The sequence below is a fragment of the Sorex fumeus genome, unplaced genomic scaffold, assembly GCF_029834395.1.
Source record: "Sorex fumeus unplaced genomic scaffold, SorFum_2.1 ptg000268l, whole genome shotgun sequence".
Lineage (NCBI taxonomy): Eukaryota > Metazoa > Chordata > Mammalia > Eulipotyphla > Soricidae > Sorex > Sorex fumeus.
Genome location: NW_026606325.1, coordinates 839,962 through 867,525, shown reverse-complemented (window position 1 = coordinate 867,525; position 27,564 = coordinate 839,962). Strand labels below are relative to the sequence as shown.

The following is a 27,564-nucleotide window of genomic DNA, read 5'->3' as shown; positions in this document are numbered from 1 at the left end:
AAATAGGTAACCTGCGTTCAATTCCCGTGGCATCCAACATGGTCTCCCAAGCACTGTCAATAGTACTGAGTACAAAACCAGGAGAAATCCATAAGTATCGCCAGGTGTTACCTGCCCCCCCTCGAAAAGAAGTAAGGACATCCGACTATAGAGAGTACATCTCTCTCAAGGATTGATATACAAGGGAATAAAATATTTGATCTTCAGAAGATTTTACATATTCAAAAGTGAGAAATAATTGGTTTTGCTTTTTAAGAACTGCTTCTTATAATAGTTCAAATCTGGGGCCAGAGAGACAGTTCGGTGTACAGATTGTTTCTCTTCCAGGCAGCTGCCCTAAGTTCTGTCCCCGGAACCTCATATAGTTCTGAGCCCTGCCATGATTGACCCCTAAACCAGAGCTAGAAGTCATGAGTACCTCACGATGGGACTCTACATACATATACGCACGCGCACGCACGCGCACACACACACACACACATACACACACACACACACACACAAGAAAAAACCATTTCATCTCCAATTCTACCAAGCAACTCAATCGGCTGCAGTCTCAGTGACGCCTGTAGTCTCTGGAAGTAGGGGATCCCCAATCCTGGGAGTGCCAGAATCTTTGATACCTGTGGGATTTATCACCGCTCCTACTCGTAGCCTACACCTACTCCTACTCCTGCGACCATGCCATTCAGAACGTTCCTTGTGCCTGCCAGCCAAAGTGGGTATCTGACCTTTGATCTCTGTCCCTAGGCCTATTCTTTTCTTCCGTTTCAACTCTCCTACATAAGGACCTGTGTTCCTGTCTGGCTTCTTCTTTGACTCCCTGTCTTGGGCCTCTGCTCCGGAGTGGTAGGCTGTCCTGACCTCAGAGGAGCTGTGGTACTGCTTCAGCCCCTCCCTGGACTCTTACTTCTGAACCTTTTCAGAGTTCTTGCTGTTGAACTTTTTACAGTCAAGGGAATTGTTTTCCTTTAGCATCTTGCTTCTGGGTGATGAAGAGGAGACTGGTGGATCTGGCTGTACCTCCCGCTTTTGATTTTCTTTTTTTCCTTTTTGTCTGGAGAGAAAAAAAATGGACGGGAGGAACAAATAGGAAATGAAAAAACATACAACTCTCCCCAAAGTTTCCTATTTTCTAAATACACTAGATCAAATGCAGAACCAGTTGTAAGCCAAAGCACCATCAGGTGTGACTCCCACCCCCCAAAAATAATTTGAAGTTGGGGTGGTGGGGCTTGGAGGACCACATAGTATGCAAGAGTGCAAAACTGGGTTGGCTGTGTATAAATCAAACACCCAACCCACTCACTGTACTATTATCATCCAGTTTAATAATTTGAATTTTAATAGTATATTAATATTCATGGCAAGACAGCAAAAACAGCAAGGTTTATAAGATGAAGAGTCAAAGTATCCCAATCGTCATCCTCCAATTTAAAAATGATGAGCTTTGTAAAAGTCTTAGAAGATTTTCTAGAAAGTTCGTAAGCCCATCAGTATATTCCTTAAATTTACGTTTCTCTAGAGAAGTCGGATAAATTAAAACAGTATCGGGGTGGAGCAATAACGCAGCAGGTAGGGCGTTTGCCTTGCACACTGCCGAACTGGGTTCGATTCCCAGCATCCCATATGGTCACATGAGCGACAACAGGTGTAATTCTTGAGTGCAGAGCCAGGAGTAACCCCTGTGTATTGCCGGGTATGAACCAAAAAGAAAAAAATTGTGATTCTATATTTGTATCTTGAAATAAACTTAAGTTTACTAAGTCACTATTTTTTTAATAAAAAAAATGTTAATAGTGAGACATCATGAGGTACAGTTGCAGACTTACACATTTTTGTGCTTGGGTTTCAATTATACAATGATCAAATACCCACGGATCCCAGTATCCCTCCCACCCCCCATACCGCCCTCCCACCCTGCCTCTGTGGCAGGGTATTCCCTTTTGTTCTCTCTCTTATTGGGTGTTGTGGTTTGCAAAAGAGGCAATGGGTGACAATCATGTTTAGTCTATAGTCTACCTTCCGCATGCTTCTCCCACCCTGGGAGGATCCTCCCAACACCTTTATTTGGTGTTCCCTTCTTTATCTGAGCTCCCTTTTCCCCTAGTATGTGTGGTTGGCCTCCAAGCCATGGAGTAAAATTCCTGGTACTAATCTCGGCCATTCTTGGGTGTTAGTCTCCTATTTTGTTACTTTATGTTCCCCAGATGAATGTAATCTATGTCTATCCCTTTCTTTCTGAGTCATTTTGCTTAACATGATACTTTCCATGTAGTACCACTTGTATGCAAATTTCGTCACTTCGTCTTTTCTAACAGCTACATAGTACTCCATCGTGTAAATGTACCAATGTTTCTTTAACCAGTCATCTGTTCTCGGGCACTCAGGCTATTGTAAAGAGTGCTGCAATAAACAGACAAGTGCAGATGTCACTTCGACTATACTTTTTTGCCTCTCTGGGATATATTCCCAGGAGTGGTATTGCTGGATCAAATGGGAGCTCAATTTCTAAGTTTTTGAGAATCGTCCATACTGTTTTCCAAAAGGGCTGAACCAGTCGGCATTCCCCCAACAGTGAAGGAGTGTCCCTTTCTCACCACATCCGTGCCAGCACTGGTTGCTTTTGTTCTTGTGGATATGGGCCAGTCTCTGTGGTGTGAAGTGATATCTCGTTGTGGTTTCGATCTGCATCTCCCTGATGATTAATGATGTGGAGCATTTTCCCATGTGCCTTTTAGCCATTCGGATTTGTTCTTTGTGAAAGTTTCTATTCATTTCATCTCCCCATTTTTTGATGGGGTTGAATGTTTTCTTTTTGTGGAGTTCAACCAGTACTTTGTATATCCCTGACATTAACCCCTTATCAGATGTGTATTTGGCGAATATCCTTTCCCATTCTGTAGACTGTCTCTGTGTTTTGGTTATGTCACTATTTCTTAACAGTTTTGGTTATATGAACATTTACTTCCTATTTGAAAATAAACTTACCTTTCTATCGTTCAATAAACAGCTTTATTCATCAAAAAAATTAAGACCACCTGGAATCATTTTTGGTCATAAAATTTTACCTTTTATGTGTTTTTTTGTTGGTTTGTCATCTTCAGAGTCCTTAGATGAACTGTTTGTAGGTGTGTAATCCCCACAGCCCGTCTTCTGAAGCAGTCTGGACACAGTATCCAATTCATCTGAGTCCATAGGAGCCCTATAGTTAGACACATGATCCACTGGAGGAGTTCGTCCTTTGAACTAAGACAGAAAGTCGACGCATCAGCAAAGACAGCCCTCCTACCAAATGAAGTGACCCACAAAAACTTCCTGCTAACTCTATCTCTGGGGAAATCTCCAATACTGTTTGCCCAACTGTTGTGTTTGAGTACTCTTTCCCAGCTAGCAATTTTCTCTGCAGGCCTTAGGGCTACTGAGCCCCTGAGGCAAGTGCACTAGCATCTTCAGTCAGTTTACCCCTGTGTGCCATACAAATATTTTTGTGCTGTATTGATGTCATGATATAAAAAAAAACCTCTGGGAATTTTTGTGACTAGCCCACACTGATACTTTTGCTGTTAAATAAACAAAATAGTCATCACTCACATTAATCAACATCATTTCATTTTTTTAAGCATAGACTTAAAAATTCTTTTTTGATGGTGGGGGTTGTTGAAACAATACTGAATGTGCTCAGATGATATAGGGTGTCCAGATCATAACCCTGGTAAGGCACAAGTAGGGTATGAGGCCTACCAACTGTAGGATCACTTCACTCTCCAATACATACTTAATTCTATAGTCATTAGGCACCCAACATTCCCAAAGTCTAGCTTTTATTGTTCCAATACAAGGTCTGATTTTAGTTTTACCTTTAAGTCTAATCTACCTCTTATCATCTATCCTATTTCCAACTTAAAAACATTTTTGAGTGGCTGGAGAGATAGCACAGAGGATAGGGCGTTTGCCTTGCACGCGGCCGACCTGGGTTCGATTACCAGCATCCCATATGCTCCCCCCAGTAAGGCCAGAATTAATTCCTGAATGTAGAGCCTGGAGTCCCTGTGCATCCCCGGGATGTCATAAAAAAAAACCCCAAAATAATTAAATAAATAAAGACATTTTTGAGGGGCCAGAGTTATAGCACAGAGGGTAAGGCATTTGCCTTGCATGTGGCCGATACAGGTTTGATCCCCAGCATCCCATATGGTTTCCCCAGCAAGGCCAGGAGTAATTCCTGAGTGCAGAGTCAGGAGTAACCCTGAGCATCGCTACGTATGACCAAAGAGGGAAAAAATGTTTTGAAAACCATCCCTTCTTTGACTGACTTTGAAAATAGGATCCATAAAATGAAAATCTATAACCCCATTCCATGCTGTCCTTGTAACTACTTATTACTGGTGCAATCAGTGACAAATTCTCTAAGAGTAACTCTCCTGGGCTGGAGAAATACAGTGGTGAGGTGGGAAAGGTAAGAAACAAAGGCCTCCCTGGGTGGGTGGTGGTATAGCTAATACTGAGGAAGAAAAAAGTGCTGACTGGAGCAGAGGCCCATGTTATTGCTTCCTAGAACAATTTCCCCACATGCCTGAAACTTTTATTGTCTCATCCTGGTGGTCCCTGGGCCTGTGTGAATCAGGGGAAAAATCAAACCAAACCATTACATCAGAAACATTCAGCCAAATCCTGCTTCATACTTTTAGTCACCTTGAAGCCATTAAAATTGTCAACAGCCAGAATTGTGCTCCGGTGGTCTTCATAGCAAAGGAAACAGAATCCCTTGGATTTCCCAGTCTTCTTATCCCGTACCAGATTTATGTTAACGATCTCACCATGTCTATTTACCAAAAAAACACACTATTTGAAGTAAAATGTTCAGAATGGATGAAAAACAAAACTTAAATATTGACTATAAAAGACAAAGCTAGAACCAGATGATGAATGAAGGTTAACAACAAAAAGGTATACCAAGCGAACTAAAGCAGGACAGTGAGTAGAGCTCTTGCCTTGCATGCAGTCAACCAGGTTCAATCCCTAGCACCCCATAGCATTCCTTGAACCCACCAGGAGTGATCCCTGAGCACCACTGGTGTAACACCCCTAAAAAAGACAAAAAAGTTAATATAATAGGAAATGTCCCATTTAAAAAGTGAGTGAAGAAAAGTGCCTGTCACAGAGGAAGTCTAGAGAGTGGGGGGTGAAGGGTGGTGGGAGGGGAAACTGGGGACACTGGTGCTGGGAAATGTACACTGGTGGAGAGATGGGTGTTGGAACACTGACTGAAACTATATCTTGAACAGCTTTGTAAGGGTCTATCTCACAGTGATTCAACTAAAAAGAAAGGTAAAAGGTTTAAACATAGTGATAGTATTTAAGATTCAAAATTCATGCCTCCCACGGAAATTAACATACCCATCACTCCCAGGACACATCCCAGAGCACAGACCCAGGAGTAATTTCTGAGTAGAGCTCGGTGTCACTGGGACAACAGTATAGCTAGTAAGGTGCTTGTCTTGCACACGGCCAACCCAGGTTCAATCCCCGGCATCTCATTCATTCTCCCGAGCACCACCAAGAATGATTCCTGAGCCCAAAGCCATGAGTATTGCCAGGTGAGGCACGAAAACAAAAACTAATATTTTTAATAGAGTCAGGAAAAGAAAACAGGAAGCAGAAAACTCAGTGGTGAGTTCAGTATATGCTTTGCAGGTAGGACACCTAGGCTCAATTCCTGGTACCAAATGCTCCCCCAGGTACCACGAGAAGTAATCCTCCAGCACCAAGCTGGGAAAAGTTCCTAGGCATCACTGGATAGTGCCAAATAACAAAAAGAACAAATAAAAATTGATGAATACATTATAAACATAATCAGACACAGATTTCTGCCAAAATCTAGAATCTTTAACAGAAAGTACTAAAACAGCTCAAGTGATACCAAGAACTTTTTACTTACTTAATTCCTGAAGTGATAGCATAGAGAGTAGGGCGTCTGCCTTGCGTGTACAGCCGACCCAGGTTCGATTCCTCCATCCCTCCTGGAGAGCCCGGGAAGCTACCAAGACTACCCCATCCGCACGGCAGAGCCTGGCAAGTTCCTCGTGGCGTATTTGATATGGCAAAAACAGTCACAACACGTCCCACAATGGAGATGTTACTGGTGCCCGCTGGAGCAAATCGATGAACAAGGGGAGGACAGTGTTACAGTGCACTGTTATCTGCCAATGCAATTAGGAGAAAACATATAAATCAGAAATAAAAGGTGAAACCATATCTGTTTGAAGATTAGATGTGATTGTACTATAGAAAACCCAAAATACTCTTAATTAAGAGTCCAAGATTTACTTAAAAATCACAATGCCTAATTAAAATTTTTCTTAAAACTAGGATATAATTACAAATAAACCACTTTTTTGAATTCAAACAGTGATTGGTTAGAAATATATAATGGAGGAGGAGCCACATTTATAATTAGCAAGAAAAATAAAATTAAAAAAAAACTTCAGGGGCCAGAGCAATAGTACAGTAGGGAAGGTACTTGCCTTGCAAGTGTCAGACATGAATTCGATCCACAGTATCCCAAATGGTCCTCTAAGCACTGCCAGGAAAAATTTCTGAGGGCAGAGCCAGGAGTAAACCCTGAGCATTGCTGCCGTGTATGGTCCAAAAACAAAAATAAAGAAATAAATAAACTTGAGGGTTTGGAGAAAGAGTACAGTGGATAGGGCACATGCCTTACACATAATCCCACCTGGGTTCTATTCCCTATATAAGGTCCCCCAAGCACTGCCAGGTCTAATTCCTGAATGCAGAGCCAGCAATAAGCCCGGTGCACGCAGACTATGGCCAAAACAAAACAAAGAGTAAGTAAATAATGAAAATGGACTTGATCAGGGCTGGAGAGAGAGTACAGGGGTCAAAGCGCTTGCCTTAAATGTGACAGACTTGGCCTACTCCTTGGTATGACATATGGGCCCTGAGATCTGACACAAGGGGTCACCTATAACAGAGCCAGGAATAAGCCATGAGCCCCATCAGGTATGACCCCAAAAGAAAAATAAAGTATAAATTGTATTTTTAGTAATACTTTTTATATCTCCCCAAAGAAACAGAGATTTAAATAAATATAAAAATATTCCTTGTTCGGCTTAATGGCTCTAGGGTGAGATACAAAAATATTCACACATATACCAATAAGAAAACATTTTTGGATCATTTTAATGCATTATTCATAACAAGTAATACAAAATGTATTATCTAGTACTTGGTTTGAGGGCAGGCTTAAGTTGCAGTAGGACAATCCGAAATAATGGGGGTGAGAAGGTGTAATGGTGGTGGAATTGGTGCTGGAATAATGAATGTATTAAATTCCTGTGAACAATTTCCAACATTCTTGTGGCTCATATATTGGTGTTCTTGGTGGTGAAAAATAAGTACTGGTCAAGGGGAATGTGTTTGATCATTGAATGACTGAGACTTAAACCTGAAAGCTTTGTAACTTTTCCCACAGTGATTCACTAAATAAAAAGAAAAGAAAAAAAAGAATAACTAGGAATGGAGCTGGAGTGATATCACAGCAGATAGGGCATTACCCTTGCATGTGGCCAACCCGGGTTCAATTCCCAGCAATCCACATGGTCCCTTGAGCACCGCCAGGTGTAATTCCTGAGTGCAAATCCAGGAGTAACCCCTGTGCATTGCCGGGTGTGACCCAAAAAGGAAGAAAAAAGAACGAGAAAAACTTGGAAGAGCTCATATGATTAACTAGTTGGTATGTGCTCATGAAGAGACAAACCAATAAAATGAAAGAAAAAAAACAAGAAAGCTAAGCATATATGAATTAGTATGCAAATGTGGTACGGTTAATGTTTCAATTTGTGAGGGTAAAATAACAAACAGTGCTACAAAAAATAGCCATTTGAAAAGACAAATTGAATCTGTATCTTTTAAAAATCCATAAAAATAAATCTAAAACAATCAGGGATTTAAATTTATGGCACTAAAGCCATACAAATGAGAAAAAAAAATCAGACCAGTGGGTGAGTAGAAACACTTATAACTGATTCCAAATCCAGAAACATGAATGAATGATACACTTTCCCACGAAAAATAATCAAACGACGGTGTGGGAGGGAGGTGGAGTTCGTTCCGAGTCTACCGGAAATGACTTCAGACTACTGAGCCAGGAATATCAACTCCAGAGCACCACTGGCTATGGCCAATAAAATAAAAGCAAAACCAGAAAACAAAAACCACATATGGTCCCCGGAGCCTACCAGGAGTAATCATGGAGTACAGAGCCAGGAGTAAACCCTGAGCACAGCTGGGAGTGCCCAGACTCAAAGAAAAATAGAGAAATAAAATCAAAGGAAAGACTACAAATGGTACAACATGAAGGAAGTTTGAGGGTAATGGAACTGATATTCAATCTAATTCAGGTGATGATTACAAAATTCTATGCACTAAAATTTATAGGAGCCAGGAAGGTGGCTCAGCATTACAGTACATGTGAGACCCTGTTATCAATACTCAACACAAACTTTTAAAAAATGAACTCCCTAAAATGTGTTGTATCCTGTAATAAATACCTACTGGTGCTTGGAGGGTTACTCCTAGGCTTCTTCTATGTTCAGGGCTCAATCTAGGCACTCAGGGGAACATCTGTGGTGCTGGGGATTAAAAAAGGGTCAGCCACATTCAAGACAAGCATATTAACCCTAAAACTTTCTGCAAAATTAAAAAGACTAAGAGACTTTTATAATTTACAGGACAGATCAAGGACCAGAAAGCAATTTTCTCCTACAATAAAGAGATTATCAGCAAGCTGGGGAGACGACTCAAAGGGTTGGTACAACTGCATTGCATGCTGGAGATCCAGGTTTGATTACCAGCACCACATGGTCCCCTGAGCACCAGTGAGAACGACCCCAAGTAATGTACTGGGAGTAGCCCCTAAGCACCACTGGATATGGCCCAGAAACAAAAAGAGGGCTTTTTGAGACGGGGTGAAAATGAATAAAACAGAAAGGTTTGATAATAGCTCTGTATCAGAGTTAATTTCCTGATGGCATATTTTTTTGGAAAAACAAACAGAAGGATTTTGGTACTGGGCTGGATAGCAGTACAAAGGCACTTGCCTTGTGACTGAGGTTCAATCCCCAGCATCCCATATGCTACCCCAAGCACCACCACGAGTAATTCCTGAGTGCACAGCCAGGAGTAATTCCTGAGCATCGCCAGGTATGGTCCAAACACACAAATCATGTCTTACAAAGGACTCTCTGATAATTTAGTAAAATCAGAAACCGTCAAACAGGTATAAATAGTAATAACAATTAGTTACAATAGTAATATTCAGGGACTTGGCTAAGGGGATACAGTGGCATTCCTTACATTTTATAATTTTTCTGTATTAGTTTTGAAATAAAAGCATAAAATACATGAACATGAATATAAGCAGTATTTCAAGATAAAAATCAAAGAAACAGTAGAGGAACCAGTTAAAAAGGCCTTTCTAGGTCTCAAATTGAAAACTCCTCATCAAAAAAGAATGATGGCACAGTTCTAGCACACATCAAATTGGAGAAGGAAACCCAGGAGAGTTCAGTGACAACTGCTGGCTGTGTTCAAGAAATCATATTGCTCGAGCGGGCCCAGTAACGTCTCCATCGGAGACTTTGTTGTTACTGTGTTTGGCATATCGAATACGTCACAGGGAGCTTGCCAGGCTCTGCTGTGCGGGCGAGATACTCTCGGTAGCTTGCCGGGCTCTCCAAGAGGTGCTGATGAATCGAACTCGGGTTGGCCATGTTGGCTGCGTGCAAGGTAAACGCCCTACCACTGTGCTATCGCTCCAGTGCCCAAATTTGAGCCACTATTATAGTTAAAAATGGTATGCAAGGGAAGGACCTTAATCTATGTATTCTGTCCAGCCTAATATATCACATTTTAAACATCAATAAATACATGATAAAACCGGCAAAGCCTGGCAAGTTACCCGGGACATATTCGATATGCCAAACACAGTAACAAATGTCCCACTGGAGACGTTCCTGGGCTGACTCGAGCAAATCGATGACAAGGGGAGGACAGTGACCGTGACAGCGACAGTGACAGTGTCATGATAAAATGATATAACAAAACTAATATGCATAGTCTATCAAGGAGCCTTGTAAAATCACTATGAAAATGAGGAACACACCACTAGAAAAAAATAGGCAAAGTACATAACATACTAAAGGGAATTTCATAGACCTGTTGATCTATGAAAAAGATGTTTAATGTCACTGATGGTGAACTTAAAAGCAAAGTAAAAGAGTAAGCAAGTACATAGAACAACTGAAAAGAAATGGGATCTAGAGGCCTGAACAATACCGCAGCAGGTGGGGCGTTTGCCTTGCACGCGGCCGACCCGGGTTCAATCCCCAACATCCCAGATGGTCCCCAGGGCACCACCAGGACTAATACCTGAGTGCAAAGCCAGGAGTAACCCCTGAGCATTGCTGGGTGTGACCCCAAAATAGCCCATTATATCTAAGCTGTAACCACTGAAACTTTGTAATGTTCTTGCCAAGTTGACAGGCGGGGCAATGGTGTGGGGGTTTGGGGGTTGTGCTGGGGAGGGAATAAGAGAACACCAGTAGTAGGATAAGTTTTGAAATACATGTCTAAAACTCAACTGCAAATGACTTTGGAAAACATAAGTCTTTAATAAAATAAATTTAAGAAAGTCAATGGCAAATATATTTTTAAATAACAAATCTCTGCTGATTAGAATAAAGAAAAAAGGGACATTCTAGTGAGGCAAAATCTGGAAGACCTTTATGGTGAGCAATCTGATAATAATATAAATACATCTTAAAGTAATATTTAAAAGTTAGCAAAGAGGGACTGGAGAGAGAGGACAGCAGCCAGGCTGCTTACCTTGCACAAAACCAATCCATCTTTGATCACCTCATATGGTCCCTTGAGCTCTTCAGAAATGATACTTAAACAGAGACTGGTGCAGCCTCAAAACTAAAAAAAAATTTAAATCAGTAAAGAGAAAACTGGCAACATTAATCCAATAATTGCACAAAGAAGAGCTGCATACTAAAATGTATATTATGGTTTAATTTACAACAGCAAACTACTGGAAACATTGCCAACAATTAAAAGACAATTCTACCATTGTGTTTTCCTGCTTCCCTAACCACTGTACTCTCTGGTCCTCCTTCCTATATTCTTTTCAATACCATTTTTTTCACAAGTTGTAATTACTAATGTAATTCTCTGATAATAAAAAACAAAACTCTGTAGTGAATTTGCCAATGTTTGTTTGTTGTCCTTAGCTTTCAGTCTCCAGATAAAACACTTTTCCGAAATTTCAAAGACAGTTAGTTCCATACCCTCCAAAGTCCCTCACAGTAACTCCACATAGTCAACCACTCTGTTCGAACCAAATCCTAGACAAATGATCTAAATCAAAAATATTTTTCAACGGCATTATTAACAATGGCAAAAGGTCTTCATTAAGAGCACGGTGGAGCAAGAACTAGAATATACATACTAGCTGACCATCACTCAAAAGAAACAAGATAGAAACATCTAGATCAATGGATCCATAGACCAGTCTGCAGGCAAGTGATATGCAAGGATGCAGCCCTAGATGAGAGACTAGACCAGGAACAGATACCATGAAGAAATGACATAATCCTGGGCTGTACCTACTGTGAATTTCCCCAACACCCAAAAGCTAGGAGGAAGACACCTCTACTCCTGCCAGAGCTCTCAGCCTGAGTGGGGTGCCCAAAACCTATACCCATGGTTCACTTCTCATAAACATTGCCAAGTTTCTTTCCCATCGCCCACTAACCTCTATGGTACGCATCCCCTGAGCCAGAACCTACTGTCCCCTAAGCTGTCCAGCCACAGGAGATCTGGTCGGCTCAGTAACCTCACACTTATCTGTAAACAAAGAAAGCAAAGTACTACCTAAACCGTTTGCTTTTTCTCCTAAATCCTGTAAACTTTGCCCTAAGTGAAGAGTGTCACACAGGTGCGGGCAGAGAAGGGCTGTTATCCTTAGTTTGTAGGGGGTCAAAAAGTAACTCTGTAAGGGAACTGTAGCTTTCTAGGAGTCTTTTAATCGGCTCTACCGCAGGACCAGGTTTAAAAAGTCTCAATGAAAGATCAAGGAAACAGCCATAGAGAAAATATAGGGAATACAGGCCTTCCCTTGCATACAGCTGTTGGGAGTTCAATCCCCAGCACCACACACCATGGGCGAACCTCCAAGCACTACCGAGAGTGATTTCTGGAGCTGGAGTGATACCACAACAGGTAGGGCGTTTGCCTTGCATGCGACCAACCCGTTTCAATTCCCAGCATCCCATACGGTCACCCACGCACCGCCAGGAGTAATTCCTGAGTGTATGAGTCACAAATAACCCTTATGCATTGCCGGGTGTGATCCAGAAAGAAAAAAGAAGAGTGATTCCTAAGCAGAGTCAGGAAGGATTCCCCGCAGTGCATAAAAAAAAGAAGTAGAAAAGGAAAAGAAGCAGAGCAGAAGCCTCAAGACGAGTTGCTGGGTTTTCCACACTGGGAGAGCTCTAGATCTATGTCCTGGGTAAAACTAAAGCAAAAACTTGAATTGAGCTCTCCCTCTGGAGAAATGCCAGTCAGTCTACAATATGTAAGGAAACAAATTTTATCATCGTGGAAGAAAATGATACCTATAATCCATGAAGCATAAAATGAAAGCGGACTTACTGGTAGAAGACACAGATAACATCCCCTTTAGTCAGTTCACAAAGAAGTCTTCCTACAAGAGAAAAATCACACTTCAGTTCAAACATTGACCTAGCATGCACTATGCACCAGATCTAGGCCTAGCCTTGAGGTTACCAAAAAAGAGGATCTGAACTCACCATCTGATAGAATGCAGTACACCAGAAGTATAGAAAAAGTTTTAAGTTTGAACATGGAAAGGTCAAGAAAACCAGTAATGTGGAGCAATAGCACAGTGGTAGGGTGTTTGCCTTGCACGCAGCCAACATGGCCGACCCGAGTTCATTTCCTCCGCCCCTCTCGTAGAGCCCGGCAAGCTACCGAGAGAATCTTGCCCGCACAGCAGAGCCTGGCAAGCTACCCGTGATGTATTCGATATGCCAAACACAGTAACAACAAGTCTCACATGGAGACGTTACTGGGCCCACTCGAGCAAATCAGTGAACAACGGTAGGACCGTGACCGTGACCATGGGGAATATTGTCTGTCATGGAGGCAGGGGGAGGGTAGGAAAGGTGGGGTATACCAGGGATATTGGTGGTTGGTAATGTGCAGTGGTGAAGGGATGGGTGTTTGATCATTGTGTGATTGTAACCCAAACATGAAAGCTTGTAACTATCTCATGATGATTCAATAAAATAAAAATACAAAAACAACAACAACAAAGAAAACCAGTAATGGAGCAAAATAATCTTTCCTCAAACCCCCAATTTCTTTTTTAGGTTTTAAAATGTTTTGTTTCAATTATGTTGCGAAATCCAGCTATGCGATAGGATCACTCCTAGAGGTACTCAGGGGACCATAAATGGCAAGTGGTAAAGTGGTATGCAACTAAGGTCAGCAAGTTTCAAGGCCGTACCCGAATATTCTTGCTGGCCTTCACAAGCAAAACTTTGTAGACAAAGGAGTTAGTTTCCAACATGACAAATATTTCTTAAAATACATTATCAGCATGTAAAGGAGAATATAGCAGATGCTAGCCTTACCCCAACATTGATCCTCAGTAACCAATATGACTCCCCCAAGCCCAGAGTGATCTCTGAATGTAGAACCAGGAGTAACTCCTGAGCACAGCGGGTGTGGCCCCAAAACCAAAATTTGTGTGTATAGATATGATTGTATATGCATACATATGTGTGTATACATATGTGTGTACACATACATATATATGTATGTGTTTATATGCAAATAAATAAAGTTGACCTGAGCATACTAGAGCAATTAGAGCGTTTGTATTGTATGCAGCTTGCTCAGGTTCAATTTCCTGCACCACAGATGGTTCCCCAAGCCCCACTAGAAAGAAGCCCTGAGCATAGAACCAGCAGTAAGTCTGAGCAGCACTGTGCCCAAAATACAAAAAAAAATTGTTCAAGTCATCTGCTCATTATCTACCATAGCTACCTTCAAAATCAAATGTCTGCAAGGGGCCTTACAAACAGAACCCAGGGACCATTCCATGGATATTGGGTCAAACAACTCACTGGAAGGGCCCAAGGATGTGGTGCTGCACTGACACTGCAGATTGGGGAACCTCCAGTGCCACCTGGCAGTGCTCTGGGGCCACCAAGGCTACACCTGTTGAAGCAGAGAGCAGGGTTTTTAGTGCTGCGGGACATCAGACCTAGTTTAATAATCTACGCTCCTAACCCACTATCTCCTTGCCCCCAAAAATCAATTTGAATATGCAAATACTAACCCTACCTCACACAGACTAAGGATTATAAAGAAAACTTTTAGGCATTTTACCAAAGCAAATCCTCATGCAAACATGTCCAACCTCTATAAACGCGTTTATTAGTACGATTCATGACATTGTTCAAAGCAGCCAGGAATGTGTCCCAGACAAAGCAAGGAGAGGAGGGGGAAACTGAAGAGGAACAGGGGGAAGGAGAAGAGAGGAGTAAGGGGTAGGGGAGGAGAAAGGAAAGAGGGGGAAGAGGTGGAACAGAGAAGGGCAAAGGGGGGAAGGGGAAAGGGAAGAGGAAAGTAAGGAAAAAGAAAAGAGGGAGGGCATGGGGAAGAGAAAAGGGGGAGAGGTGGGAGGGGTGGAGGAAGGCAAAAAAGGGGAAGGTGGAGGAATAAGGGGAGAGGGAAGAAGTGGGGGGAAGAGAGGCATGGGAAAGGCAAGTGGGAGAGAGAAAATCGGGGAAGGGAAGGGGAAGAGGAGGAGGGGAGAGAAGGGGAAGAGGAGAGGGAAAGAGGATGATGGGGAGAAGGGGAAGGGAAAAAGGAACAAGGGAGAGGATTACTAGAGGATGAGAAGGGTAAGAGGAGGACAGGGACTTGAGCGATAGCACAGGTAGGGCAAACGCCTTGCACGTGGCCAACCCGGTTTGATTCCCAGCATCTTATATGGCCCCAGGAGTAATTCCTGAGTGCAGAAGCCAGGAGTGACACATGTGCAAGGCCGAGTGTGACCGAAAAATTAAAAAAATTAAAAATAAAGAAAACTGTACAACGTTAAAAAAAGAGGAGGAAAGGGGATGGGGAGAGCAGGGGGAGTGGAAAGAAGACTCGGAGAGCACGGGGAGGGGGAGAGGAGAGCAAGGAGAGGCGGAGAGGAGGACAGGGGAGTGGGAAGTGGACATGAAGGGGAGGGGAGAAAAGAGGAGAGGGGATGAGAAAGGAAAGGGGGAGTGGGAAGAGAAAGAGGGAATGGGGGGTGTGAAAAGGAGGGAAAAAATGAAAACCTGGAAAAAGAACAGAAATAAGGGTGCCGGAGAAATAGTACCGTGGGTACGGCGCTTGCCGTGACCGTGGCCAAAATCGTGGGTCCCATCTCTGGCATACCATATATTCCCCAGACACCGTGCATTGAGCCAGGAGAAACCCAGGAGAACTGCCCGGTGTGGCCCCCAAGATAAGAAGCAGAAATACATGCCAGCAGGACTGGAGCGCTCGTGTAGCGGGTAGGGCAATCGTCTTGCATGAGGCTGACCCAGGTTCGATCCCTGGCACCATCCCTGGACCATCCCATAGGTTCTGTGAGCACCGCCAGAAGGAACTGCTGAATGCAGAGCCCGGAGTGACGCCTGACCATCGCTGGGTGTCACCTAAACGAGGAGGGGGTGGGGGGGGGGGCGGCGCGAGAGCCAGGGAGAAGAGAGGTGGAAGGCTGAAACCCTCCCTGGAAAGCCCAGCGGCGGGGAACCCGAGGCGCACCACGGCAGAACTCACCCAAGAAGATCCAGGCGCTGCTGTCCTTGTACTCGGAGTGCCAGGACACCTTCTCCGCCACCCCCAGCTGGACCTCTCGCTCCTTGACCTCGTTGATTAACTTCACTTTCGTCAACGGGCTGCGAAAGTTGCCGCAGAGTAAAGAAACGGCCAGGCGACCGAGAGCGCCCAACTAGGGCTCCCCTGGAAGAGTCTCGGCGCTGTCCGGACTTCGCAACCCCCGCCTCCTCGGACGCTTCTCCCCCAGCCCCTTCCCTCAGCTCCTCCCGCCCCGCATCCCAATCCTCCAGCCCCGAACTCCCACACTCCACGGAGGACAGCCGGAGCTTACTTCATCTTCCACCGGTTCCCGCTGCAAGATGCCCATGTAACGACCCCCGGAAAAAGCCGTTTAACGGTCGCCTGGCTTCAGCGCGCAATCCCATTGGACTGGAGCTCCCCCGGAAGAGATCGTTCAAACCGGAAGAGATTAGGCACGTCGGGCCTTCACGCGAGCAACGCATGCGCACTAGAACCGGGACGTGTCTCACGCGGACAGTTTTGATTTTTTCCCCCTCCGTCTCCCCCTCCCATTCCCTTTTTCTCTTCCCCCTCCCCATTTCCTTTCTCATTCTCCTCTCCCCTCTTCTCCCTCTGCTCTTAATGTCCACGTGGCTTTACCTGGTCTTCCTCTCTGCCTCTCCTTGCTCTGCTCTCCCCCTCCTCTTACCCTCCTCTCCCCCTCCCCCCCTCCCTGATCGCACCATCCCCGTCCTCCTCTTTTTTTAAATGTTGTACAGTTTCCTTTATTTTTAATTTTTAAATTTTTTACTTTTTGGGTCACATCCAGCGTTTCACAGCGGTTACTCCTGGCTTGTGCACTCAGGAATTACTCCTGGGGCCATATAGGCAGATCTCATTTCTATTGTTTTTGGGACATTTGTGGTCTCTCTTCCTTTTTTTTCTTTTAGCTCTCTGAATTTTCAATTCTTTTCAATTGATCTGAGAGTTTTTCCTTATTCCAGTCCCATTTGATTTTAATTACTACAGATTTGTAGTGGGTGGAGCAATATCACAGCGGGTAGGGCGTTCGCCTTACAAGCGGCCAACATGGCCGAGCCGAGTTCGATTCCTCTGCCCCTCTCGGAGAGCCCGGCAAGCTACCGAGAGTATTCGATATGCCAAACACAGTAACAACAAAGTCTCCAATGGAGACGTTACTGGGCCCGCTCGAGCAAATCGACGATCAACGGAGGGTCTTTACCTTTACCTTTTTACAGATTTGTAGTAGACTTTGAAGTTGGAATGTGATGCTTCCCATGTTTTTCCCCTAGGGTTGCTTTGACTACTTGGGGGGAGTTTTCCAAATGAATTTCATGGATGTTTAACTGATATGTTTTGGGATTGCATTAAATTTTATAGTGCTTTGGAGAGTATTTCCATTTTGACAGTATTTGTCGTCCTGATTTATAAGCAAGGAATGTGTTTCTTAACCCTGGCATCCTTCATTTAAATAATGTTTCGTAGCTTTCCTTGTATTGGGATTTCTCTTTTGTTAAGCTACTGGGTACTTGGATTATTTTTTCAATTTCTCCCTCTTTTATTTCATTATTTATTTATACAAAAGTCATGGGTTTTTTGACTGCCACTTTACAAGCACATCTTCAGAATTTCCTCTCAAGTACTTGTCCGTGTTTATATACCTGGCTATTAGTGGTTGAATCTCTAAGGCTGTCATCTTTCCTTGGTGTGGCAGGGATCTGATCTATTTCCCCATTTTGAGTTTTGCACGTTGAGAGTGAGTCTTTCGATTCACTTTTGTGCCATCCCCACTGCCTGTGAGCTCTGACAGAACCAGCTGGGGTTACCCTTTCTTCCCTGTCAAAGCTATCTTTGTCTACAACTGTACCTCATGGTTTGTCACTAATATAAATTTTTTTAAAAGCTATCTTCACCAGATTGGTTGTTTCTGACTAGATGTTTACAGTTAAGGGCCACACTCTTTTAATTGCTCTGGGTTTTGTCCTGTTCAGTGTCAGGAGATGGACACTTGCATGTTCTTGCATGTTCTCTTTCCTTAGAACACTTACTGTGTATTCAGAATTTGTTCTGTAGGTCCCTTAACAGATGTCCTTAAACTTTGTTCTGGGTCTCTGAAGAATCATGGAGTTTTAATGAACACTACAGAACATCTGTAGAATACTTTGGGGAGGATCATAGTGCCTACAGGGGAGAATTGAGCTGCACGGTTAATAGGGATTCTCTATAATGGTGTCGTTTGAAAGGAAAGTGCATCCCTTAAGCCCCTTACCCTATTTTGCTCACCCTCCACTCTATGTTCTCTGGGGAGCGGCCGTCTGTTTTTGGTCCATGTTAAATTTGTTAAGGTTTGAAAAACTAAAGACCAGAACAGTAGTCTGGAAATTCCCAAGAGATTGTTTTCCAGAAACTTGTAAAAATATACTGAGAATAAATGGGACTTCTGCTCCACAAAATGCTCTGGCGGTGTGCCTATGGTGTTTACTAATCTCTGGCACTGGGAAGCACTGCAGCATATTTCAGGAGATATCTTAGGAAATCATGATGATAAGTATTAAAACAAGGCTTCTTTGGAGCAAAAGTTAAGTGGATAGGGTGTGAGCCTTGCACATGGTGGACCTGGGTTGAACACAGGTGAACTGTCAGGCTGTACGGTTACCTGGTGTATGGAGCTGGTAGGCAAATTAGACTATCGACGGATGGTCAAAAGACACAGACTAACGTCTGGTGGTCAGTATACAACTTTATTCATGGTAAGCAGTGATTATATAGGGGCAGAAGGAAATTAGTACATGTGCAGGGGGGCCCTCCAGACCAATCCTCCGGCCCGCAGATGTGGCCCTAGGATCCGTAGGTGCAAGGAGGGACCGACCGAATGAACAGAAGACACGAGACAGAGTGCAGTGTAGAAACAGAGAGGAAAAGGGAAAGACTTTATTGAGTGCTACAGGCTGTTATATAGGATCCGGAGCGGCCCAGTCACAAGCAGAAGCAATATAATCATACATGGTAAGGTCAGCAACAAGAACTTTACATAGCATTCAAGGTAAACATCTGTACATTAAAGGGTCTTATGGCAGCAGCTGCAACCTGGGGATATCTATAGATAAGTCCAGTTTTGCGCAAGTATCTGCCTGCCTGTTCATGGTCACCGGACAAACATCCATCAGGGTCAGACGGTCCTGGGAGGCCTCTAAGAAGGAAGCTCTCAGAGTCTGTGTGGGCACCGCAAAGGGGGCTCAGTAATTGAAACTCTCACAGAGCAGTCTTGGCTCTGGTCATTTTTTCCCCTGGAAAATTCTTTTTTCTGGAGGTTCTGGGTGTTGAAGTTCCCTTTAAGATCTTGCAAATGCTATTTGATGTTCTCCCAGAATGGGAGCAAGGCGCTACTGGGGTTGTGTTTGGGAGTTCCCCGAGCTGGCCTCCCATCCTTCAGGTGACCCTGATGTCTCAGGCATGCTTGGGTGTCCGGAGGATTATTGGCGGTTGGTTGTCCTCTTTTGAGATCTATTTATGAGTCTGTTTCAAGGGTTCATAAAGTAGAGTAGAGTACTCTAAGTAGATGAGCTTACATGTGGCAGAGGTGAATCATAGGCCTGAGTACCTGGGCTTCTAGAAGTACAGGAAGGGGAGCACAGGTAGCCCATACTGACTCTGAGAAAGCCTTGGAATTTCAATCACAAGGACAAGTATACCTGAATATTCAGTAAGTTAATTTGCAGGAGAGGCTTCATACCAAGGCAATGAGGTCCTGCCAATGGCATGGTGAAGGTTTTGCAGGGTTTGGGCAGTCCCTAAGCAGGCCCCCATCCCTCCGATATATATATTGTGTACAGTCATTGGATTTTTTTCCTTTGTGAATACTTTTCATGTTCAGTGAAATTTGATTTCACGTTGAATCTTTATGTACATTCCATGCTCAGAGGATTTATCTCCTTTGTCAGATCTCTTCATGTTCAGTGAAGTTTAATTTCACAGAAACTCTTGTCCTATATTCTTTTATTTTTTCTTTCTGGGTCATACCCGGCAATGCACAAGGGTTACTCTTGGCTCTGTACTCAGGAATCGCCCCTGGCGGTGCTCAGGGGACCATATTGGGATACTAGGAATCAAACCTCGGTCAGCTGCGTGCAAGGCAAACTCCCTACCCGCTGTAGTATTGCTGCAGCCTTGAAGGTCTGATTTCCAGTAAAAAGTTTTCATCCATTCTTTACATTTATAAGGTTTATTTCCTGCTTGAGATTTACAGTGACTCGGGACAACTTTTTTGCAAATGAATTTTTTCCTTCAACAGATTTCTCTCCCGCATGAATTCTTCATGTGAGTGTGAACATATTTGATTGAGAATGTCCTCTTACATTCTTTACAATCCATAGGATTTCTCACCTGTTTGAATTCTGTATTGCTGAATTTGATATCATTTTAGTGAGTTAGATTTCCTGCATTCCTTCATAGGGTTTGTAACCTGTATGAATTCCATATTGTTGATTTGGATACAATTTTAGTGAGACTGGGGATCAATATAGAACTTCGTTCAGAATGGCCTCATGAGGGCAGACAGAGCATTATATGTGCGAGACAAGTCGATATGGTTCCAGAGATCGACAATGGGCCTTCCTCAAAGGATGCCATCCTGCAGCTTTCTGAGTCATCTCCCAGGAATAGATCTCATTTAGCATTTGTTGTTTGTTATTTTGTTAATAGAGTTGATTACCGATAAACTTATTATTTATTTGATTTGCATTTTCCTGATATAGGAAATTGTCATTTGAATCTTCCTTGCCTAGGATATACAATTTTTTCTATGTATGTGTCTGTCAGATTCTAGAAAGGAACCAACTCTAAAGAATTGGTGTAAGTTTCATCTGGAAAGGCTTGATGTGTTTGGTAAGACCCAACAGATAATTGAGGTAGTCACTTATACGTATTGAGGTAAGTAATGTAAACGTAAATACTGTTAAGGTTGGGACCATATTACAGCAGTGTAAGATGTTTCCTTGCCTTGCATGTGGCCACCAGGTTAGATCCCTGTCACTTCAATATTCTTGGTAACAGATACCTTGCTGATAAATACCAAGCTCCTTGTGGTTTTGACCTGCATTTTCCCGATAGGTTCCTTACCTAGGATATACATGTCTGTAAGATTCTAGCTATTAAAATACTCAGAAGACAAGGAGTTGGCTTCATCTGGAGAGGCTTGATTTGATTCGGTAAGACCCACTAGGTTTTTGACTCTTATACTTAATATTTCTAGGGCTAGAACGATTGTGCAGCAGGTAAGATGCTTACCTTGTATGTGGTCAGCCTGGTTTGATCCCTGGCATTCGTATAGTTGCCTGAGTGCAGAGCCAAGAGTAAGCCCAGAGCACTGTGGGGTGCTAGGCCGGGGTAGGATTGCTCCAAGTCCAAAAGAGAAAATGCTGTAACTTGGATGTGATTGGATGGAGTTCTGGCAAGTCGAGAGACACAGAAAGAACAAAGGGTTCATTAGGCAATCTCACCAATGTGAGGTGTAAGGCAACAAAGTACCACACAAGAACAGTAGAAAGAAGACCAGGAGGGTTGTTCCATGTTTGGAAGCCTGCCTTGAGGGCTGGGGGATTCCAACGTCTCCCTTTTTGGTTTTTTATTTTAATTGAAATAGATATGATTTTTGTGAGAGGATTTTCCTACCTCCTCCTTGAACATTCATGGGGTTTGTTCCTGATTGTGGACGTAGATGTGACTTTAGTGAGAATGGATTCTCACCTGTCCAACTTCGATATTGGTGAGTTAGATATGATTTCAGTGGGAAATATTTACTACATGCGATACACCCCTCAGATTTCTTACCGTGTGAATGTGATATTGTTGAGTTCTACATGACTGTTGTTAGAAAGTTCTACTACCTGCATTACATTTATAAGGTTTTCCATCAGAGTGAGTTCCATATTGTTGAATTAGATATGATTCTAGTGGGAAAGATTTCCGACATACTTTACATCCCTAGGATTTCATACTGTATGAATTTGATATTGCTGAACTCTGCATGAAAGTTTTGCTACCTGCTTTATATTTGAAAGATTTGTCTTCAGAGTGACTTCGATGTTGTTGAATTTGATTTGTTTCATAGGAAAAATTTCCTACATACTTTACATCCCCTCTGATTTCGATAGCACAACAGTTCAGGCGTTTGCCTTGCACGCAGCAAAAATGGCCAACTTGAGTTCGATTGCTCAACCCCTCTCGGAGAGCCCGGCAAGTTACCTAGAGTATCTCGCCCTCACAGCAAAGCATGGCAAGCTACCCGTGACATATTCGATATGCCAAACACAGTAAACAATCTCACAATGTTACTAGGCCTGCTGGAACAAATAGTCGAACAACGGGAGGACAGTGACAGTGATGAAGTTTATATTATTGAATTCTACATGACTTTCGAGGGAGAGTTTTACTACCTGCTTTACATTGATAAGGTTTTTCATCAGAGTGACTTCCATATTGTTGAATTAGATATGATACTAGTGGGAGAGATTTCCTACATGCTTTACACCATTAGGATTTCATACTATATGAATTTGATATTACTGAATTCTGCATGACTTGCTTGTGAACGTTTTGCTACCTGCTTTACATTTGAAATGTTTATCTTCAGAGTGACTTCGATATGGTTGAGTTAAATGTTTTTTTCAGTGGGAAAGATTTCTTATATGTTTGCTTGCCTTGTATGTAGCCAATTGGTTTTATCCCTGGCATCCCAGTACTCTGTCTCAGCATTTGATGTTTCATATTTTGCTGAGAGATGCCAAGAGATAAGTGTTTGGTATTTTGGTAATACCCTTGTGGCAGATACCAATTGATAAGCTTCTTGCAGTTTTCACTTGCATTACCCTGATTTTCACTTGCCTGGAATATACTATTTACCTGATAAATATATATGTGTCAGATTCTAGCAAGAAAACAACTCGGAAGTCAAGAAGTTAGCTTCTTCTGGAGAGGCTTCACAGGATTGGTTAGACCCACTAGAATTTTGAGGTTACTAACTTATACTTAAGTACTTCTAGGGCTGGGGCAATTGTGCATCAGGTAAGATGCTTTCCTTCTATGTGGTCGACCAGGTATGATCCCTGGCATCCGTATAGTTGCCTGAGTGCAGAGCCAAGAGTAAGCCCTGAGCAGATTGTGTGCTGGACCGGAGTGGAATTGATCCAAATCCAGAAGAGAAAATGCTGTAAATTGCATGGGATTGGATGGACTTCTGATAAGTGAAGAGAATCAGAAAGAACAAAGGGCTCATCGGTCAGTCTCACCTATGTGAGGTGTAAGGAAACAAAGTACCACCCTAGGACAGTGGAAAGAAGACCAGGAGGATTATTCCATGGTTGCAAGCCTACCTCAAGGACTGGGCGATTCCCAATGTCTCCCTCTTTGGGTATTTTAACGGAATTACATATTCCTTTGTAAGAACATTTTCCTACCTCCTCCGTGACGATTAATAGGGACTGTTACCTGTATGAATTTAATATTGTTGACTTAGATGTCACTTTAAGTGAGAAAGGTTTCTCACCTGTTCGATTTCGATATTCTTGAGTTAGATATGATTTCAGTGGGAAAGATTTACTACATGCTTTAAACCCCTCGGATTTATTATTCTATGAATTTGATATTTATGAATTCTACAGGAATTTCATGAGCAAGTTTTCCTACCTGCTTTACATTTGTAAGGTGACTCCCATATTGTTGAACTCCGTATGATTCTAGTGGAAAAGATTTCCGACATGCTTTACACCCCTAGGATTTCTTACTATATTTGATATTGCATTTGATATTGCTGAATTCTACATGACTTTTATACCAAAGTCTTAGTACCTGCTTTACATTTATAAGGTTATTCGTCGGAGTGACTTCGATATTGTTGACTTCTATATGATTTCAGTGGGAAAGATTTCCTACATGCTTGCTTGCCTTGCATGCAGCCAATCTGTTTGATCCCTGGCATCCCAGTATTCTGTCCCAGCATGTGATGTTTGGTATTTTGCTGACAGGTACCCAGTGATAAGTGTTTGGTATTTTGTTAATACCTTACTGGCATATACCAAGGGATAAGACTCTTGTGGTTTTAACTTGCATTTTCCTAATATTTTTTTGCCTGGGACATACTATTTTCCCGATATGTTTTTCTGTCAGATTCTAGCAAGAAAACAACTCGTAAGAAAAGAAGTTAGCTTCATCTTGTGAGTTTGATCTATTGGGTTAGATCCACCAGATTTTTGAGGTTAGTCACTTACACTTAAAAATTTATATGGCTGGAGCAATAGTACATTAAATTAGATGCTTTCCTTCCTTGGGGCAAACTGGGTTTGATCCCTGCACAGCAGATAATTTCCTGAGTGCAGAGCAGTTTGGATCAGAATAGGGACCTTTTTGACAATGATGTTTGGAAGGGATTGCTCTCGATGGAGATGTTTTGAAATTGGGTAACTGACCAAACATAATGGCCTCTCCGTATCGGTAATCTATTTCTTGTCTCGCTCTTTCAAGAACCCCTGTGATTTCAGTGGGACTTCCTGTGTAATCCATGAAATACCCCGGTCTTAAAATGTTTTAACTTAATCTATATCTTCATATCTCTCTTTGTGTAAGATCAAATATTTGGGTGTGAGGCAAGTGTGTGTGGGCCTTGCACTGATCCATTATAATTCTGCTTAGTGCTAGGTGCTGTGATGCCTGAGTCTGAATTTGAACCAGATGACTTATTGGAATTCTGGTGGCATTAGCCCCCTCAGATATTAGGGGAACTCTCTTTTGTAGAGAAATAAGAGAAAGCTGGCTCTGTTCCAAAGCTTCTTTCCCTACAAGCATTCAAACAGTCATGGGTTCAGGTGTTTAAGGTTCCACTGTTTTGCTGAAAACAAAGGATTCATCCCATCTTAAGCTCCCAAACATGCCATCAAGCACATAGCCTCTTGTAGGCCAAAGGGCTAAGCTGTGCTCAGTGTGTGTAGTGGGAAAAAAGCCTATCAAACCCTTATGCTTATCAAACACTTACACCTGCTCTGTGATGGTTACTGTACTTACAACAAAGAACGTTCGAGGTTCAAGTCACACCGTCTGAGCTAGGTGTTTCTGTTATCCACAGATTCCACATGAAGAAACTGATTCTTGAAGAGATGAAAGGAGTTATCTAAGGTTAACCAACTAGAAAGGAATGGCAAAGGTTTGTATAGAATACAATTTTTAGTCCTGGGGTGATAGTGCAGAGTGTAGCCCAAATTCGCCCCTCATAAAAATCTCGTTGTTACTTTTTGTCCAATGAATTTTTTGCTGTCAACTTAGCATAAGCTTGGTGATGATAAGGTGAATGGAAGTATCCCAAATATACATATGTCCAGGATCTGAAGACATAGTACGGTGGGAAGCGCACTTACCTTTCTTGTGGCCCACTGGGTTTTGTTTCTCAGCACCCCATATCATCTCTAAGACCCTTGCAAGTGATCTCTGAGCACAGATATACAAGTAAGTCTGTGTACCATCAGGTGTGACCCAAACTAAAACCACAATAAAACAAAGGTATACATGTTCTAATCCCTGGAACCTGTAATTATGTTGGCAAAAGGAGCTTTGCAGATGTGATTAAGATTCTTTTGGTGGGGAGAGTTGCCTGGACTTCCCAGGTGGGCTCAATGTTGTAATTACAAAGATCATTATAAGAGAAACAGGGGATTAGAGTGGGTTGCTTGGTTGTTTGATGGGATGTGTCCGTGAAAGCAAGAGGTTGACGAGATGCAAGGAAATAATCATCAGCCAAGAATTGCACAGCGTTTCTAAAATGAGTAAAGGCAAGATGATAAATTCTCCCCTAACGTCAGGGTAACTCACAGCTTGCGCTGAGTCCGTTCAATCCCTCGTCTGGACCCTGCTTTTAGAGTGCTAGGAATTAAGGGCAACTGAGGCTTAAGTCTAGAAAGCAGTGTCCGGGAGTGAAGACTATTTGGAGTCAATTAACTCCCAAGTTACAAAAGCATAATATTAAATGTCTCCCTGTGTCCATACAAAAAGGGCATTGCTTAAAAGTAAGCTTAAAAGTAAACTGTGCAATCGGGGCTGGAGCAATAGCATAGCGGGTAGGGCATCTGCCTTGCACGCAGCCGACCTGGGTTCAATCCCTGGCATCCCATATGGTCCCCCAAGCACCTCCAGAAGTAATTCCTGAGTGCAGAGCCAGGAATAACCCCTGAGCATCGCTGGGTGTGATCCAAAAAGCAAAAAAAAGTAAAGTGTGTAAAGGATCGCGAAAAGCAATGTTTAACTTACAAATTCAACATCCTTAGAAAGATCTGACCATACAAGTTAACAGAATCTGATTAGGGGAAAAGGTGATTAACCCGTTGGGGAGGAGAGCACAGAGAAGAGTTTACAGATAAACCCAGAGGAATGGGAGTGACTCGGGAGCACTGTGATGAGTGTAACCCGATAAACCTAAGTTCCCTGTGGCAAGGGAGAAAGAACAAACCAATGTTATCCTACAAACATGGTTACAACAAAGTGTCCATATAGGAAACAGTGTGAAGATTGTTCTATTTTGGCAGGACCCATTAAGACATTCTATAGGATATCACTAACATGTTTTTAAAGTTTGGGTGATGTGAGCTTTGGTATATATATCTAAAAATATGTATATATGCATATACATAATTTCCATCTATGATTTGTTGCCTAATATCTGAAGCCATCAAATGTGGTGTGGTGTGATAATTATGGAGAATGAGTAGGGAGTGTTTTATAATGTGTCCAGGAATATGTTCATTCGTATGTGAGGCTAGGCCACAGCGCATGGGGAACGGCCTTGAGCATTGTGGCGGTTGGGCAGTGAAGGATTTTGGCTGCCGGAGCTGGGTCCCTTGGGGCGGGGAGGGTTCTCACCCACCCTGCTCTGGCGCACCCCATGTGAAACAGCCTGGCGTGATTCAGGTGGCATGGTTATGGGGGCCTCATGTAATGCTCCCATTCGGGAGAAGCAGCCATGTGATCTGGACAGAGTCTGAAGACTAGATTATCTAGCACCTCCAGGAGGTGGCGTATGGGTGTGACCCCTGCCTTGACAGACTGGGCAAAGCAGCCAGAGGAACTGTGGAGATCCTGGTTTTGTTAAGCCGAGAGTCTAAGTTCACAGAGTTCCGCAATGCCTGGGTGTTCTGTAGGACTTCACTCATACGTGAGGCGCGGCCTTGAGCGTGCCATGGTTAGGTTGTGGAGGTTTTGGCTGCTGGAGCTGGGTCCCTTGGGGTGGGGAGGGTTCTCACCCACCCTGCTCTGGCACACCCCATTTGAAACAGCCTGGCGTGAGTCAGGTGGCATGGTTATGGGGGCCTGATCTGGACGGTGGCCGATGACACGATTATCTTGCGCCAGCAGGAGGTGGCTAATGGACATGACCTCTGGCTCACCAGAGACTGGGGAAAGTGGGCAGAGGATCTTTGCTCCAGGTCCCGTTGAGCCTAGAGTTCAAGGTCACAGAGTTTTATTGTTAGGCTTGCTAGGAAATAGAAATGTGAAGACAGGATTAAATGCTGGTTCAGATCTGATTTAAAATGGTCCTGCTGAGTCTTCAGACCCACTCTGTAGTGAGTTTTT

General features: G+C 43.0%; 1 pseudogene; it reads right to left on the bottom strand.

Annotated features, from left to right (window-relative positions):
• Positions 1-556: 556 nt before the first annotated feature.
• Positions 557-27,363, bottom strand: LOC130018794 (RNA-binding motif protein, X-linked 2-like; annotated as a pseudogene).
• Between the last annotated feature and the right edge of the window lie 201 nt (positions 27,364-27,564).